This window comes from Cynara cardunculus, assembly GCF_001531365.2.
Source record: "Cynara cardunculus var. scolymus isolate 2C chromosome LG 15, CcrdV1, whole genome shotgun sequence".
NCBI lineage: Eukaryota > Viridiplantae > Streptophyta > Magnoliopsida > Asterales > Asteraceae > Cynara > Cynara cardunculus.
The window spans coordinates 7605105-7608126 of record NC_037542.1 but is presented as its reverse complement, the minus strand read 5'-3'; the positions used below and the strand labels follow the sequence as shown (position 1 = coordinate 7608126).

At 32.2% G+C, this 3022-nt stretch overlaps 1 long non-coding RNA gene across 4 annotated transcripts in view; it reads right to left on the bottom strand.

The window, feature by feature from the left end:
• LOC112527225 overlaps positions 1-1559 on the bottom strand; it is a 3440-nt gene extending 1881 nt beyond the window's left edge. For 2 of the 4 annotated variants that reach the window (XR_003070736.1, XR_003070737.1), the window contains exon 1: positions 1188-1559. This is a non-coding gene — a long non-coding RNA (uncharacterized LOC112527225). The remainder of the gene's footprint in view (positions 1-1187) is intronic. The other 2 variants (XR_003070738.1, XR_003070739.1) reach the window with 1 other exon arrangement.
• Between the last annotated feature and the right edge of the window lie 1463 nt (positions 1560-3022).

Genomic DNA, 3022 nt, shown 5'->3' with positions numbered 1-3022 from the left:
AATTAACAAGAATTCCAGAGGTCAAGAAAACAAATCAAAGTAATAGAAAAAGAAATAACATAAAGCTCGACAAACTACAAAGAAACATGGATAAAATAAATAAAAAAAGCACAAAATCTAATTCAACACAAAATGAGTAGGACACAATGTTGACTCTCTTGTGAAGGCAAATCACACCAAAATACATGAAACTGACCAAACACAAACGCAACAAAACAAGAGTTAAAACACGAGACAGAAGACATGGCATTGGTTAGAATCAAAACTGGAAGTTGAAACCCACAACCTCAAAGAAAAAGAAAAACATCTACAGCTGCAACCAGATTCTTTTGGAAAAACCTCAAGTTCAAGGTAGATTTACCGAYACGGTTGGATATCGTTACTCGAAAGAGACACAATCAAAGTAATAATAGGTGAGTGCATTTATTCGAAAAGAATATCGTTACTTAAAAGGGACAAAATAAAATAATCCTGGAAATAAAAGTCAACAAACATGCAAAAGGCCAAGAAAACAAATAAATCTCTACATGAAAGATCAAAGTAATAAAGGAAGTGAAGAATAAAAAGCCTAGTAAACTATGCATAAAAATCCCATAGATATATTTGAAAAACACAAAATGTAAAATTCAAATTTCAAAGATATTTGTACACTAGATGAAAATAATGCAGSCACAATACATGAAACCAACCAAACAATCAATCCATGAAGGAAATGGAATTAGCAAGAAGGAAAACTTGATATAGAAATGCAAAACCTTCAAGAGCCACACACAAGAAAAACCATCTAACAGTGGAACCAAAGTCTGCCGGAAAAACGTCATGGTCAGACCAGAATCCCTTGGAACCTTTGTAGAGGAAAACCAAGTAAACGGAAAAAGTGGAGGCAAATCAGACCAAAATGCATGAAACCGAATAAAACCTTAATCTACAAAATAAGAGTTAAAAYATCATACGGAAGACATGGAATTAGAAAGAAGCAAAACTTGATAAAAATATATTCAAAACCTAGTATTATYCTGGCGCCTCTTCATAATCCACTTGAAAAATCCAAGAAAAAACCCACAAAACTAGTATGCTTATTTTACTTGCAATATTGTRTTATTTATCATTGGCTATTCCAGCGACACAGTACATTTGGATATAACAAATGAAAAGAAGAAACTTAAATTTAGGATGATGTCATATACCTGGAGTCCTCAGTTACGCCTTGCTTCTTGTGCTTTGAATATACATGATGATTCTTGTGATGACGTTGTGTCAAGAAAGTGAATAGGTATTTGAATATTCATACATGATGATTCTTGTGATGATCATCAGTCTTTTTCAAAAACCCTAACTGGGGTTTCTTGAAATCGACATTAGGATCTGCTTCAGACAATTGTTCGAGTTTCTGGAGATTCTTGATCATCATTCTCTCTTGTTATGCTTGAAACCACTGCGTTGGGGTTTTGCCGGAGTGGAGGGAGCAGCGGAGGGAAAAGGGTTGGGGTTTCGCCGGAGTGGATGGAGCAGCGGAGAGAAAAGGGTTGGGGCGGGGGATTACATCGGAGATTTTGTTTGGGGGGTGGGGTGCCGATGTTATAATATTTATATGTTATATATTAAATAATAAATTAAAATAAAAAATCCTCAAATTCTGAATTTTCTAAAATTGATTAGATTATTTATGATCCAAAAAAATTAACCGGTAAGAGGTTATATTAGGGGTCGGATGCTAAACACTTACCCAGTAAGTGTTTATTGGTAAAATTGAACATTATTATTTACTTATCGGATAAGATTTTACTCCACCAAAACGACATCGTATGCAATAATTTATCCGGTAAGTGTTTACCGTGGTAAGAGTACTCGCTCTCACTTACCGCGTAAGACGCATGGTCCTTGTCTCGCTCTTACCGGGTAAGATTCTTGGTCCTTACCATATTCATCCGGTAAGGTAACGTTACTTGGTAAGCACTTACCTGGGTAAGTGTTTGGTAAACGACCTTAATAAATCAGTTTTCAAGTTAAAATATTCTAAATCAATTAAGCAATAAAGAAAATAAACACAAAATTTATATGCATGTATTTATTCTTTTGGCACAACTTTTACATGTTTTGAGATGACTAACTTGAACTATGTTTTTTGTGTGTTTAATTGGTTAATTGTAATTTGATGTTAATGCCTTGATACATTGAGAGAGTGTTGGGTTCACGTGAGATCAAGGGTTTTTCGTGAGACCTGTAAGACCAATTTATGTTCATTAATCAACTTTATAAGCTAATGATCTAATGGTTTAAAGTTGCACGGAGACAACTTTGTGATTATTGAGAAATCTCGTGGCAATTTTATGATTATGAATGTTCATATTCTAGATCTAATCCAATGGTTGAGAATTGGTCTTACGGGTCTCACGAAAAACCTTTGATCTCACATGATCTCAAGTCTTGAGAGAGATATTATGTATCTTTTTTATTTTGTAAGTGTAAAGATTTACTTATTCATAAAAAGTTCAGAAAATTAATCGCTCAAAATATAAAAGTATATTGGGTTTTTTCTAATTTCCCCATGATTTTACCACAGTGACCGGTTTTACAGATATGGGACGAATTTAACCAGTTTTAAAATATCAGAGATCCATTTGTTGAATAGAGATGAATGTAATCGGGTTTAAAAAGTTTATGATATATAAAGAGGGTGGATATAATGCAAACCAAACTATTTGTATAAACCGTGGAAACTGTTGATTTCATTGTTTATTTTAGCGAAAAAATTTCATAAAATTGTTTAATATGATTAAATTGTTTCAAATAATTCATTTCATGATGAAAACGTTTCATATATTTTTGTTTTTATGTAAAAATTTAATTGTTTCATGTATTTCTCATTTTGATGAAATTTCTTTACTAAAATTAATAGAATTAAGATGATAATGTTCATAGTTATTTGAAATGAATTATTTGAAACAACTTTATCATATCAAAAAATTTCATGAAATTTTTTCACTAAAATAAACAATAAAATCGACAGTTTTCACGGTTT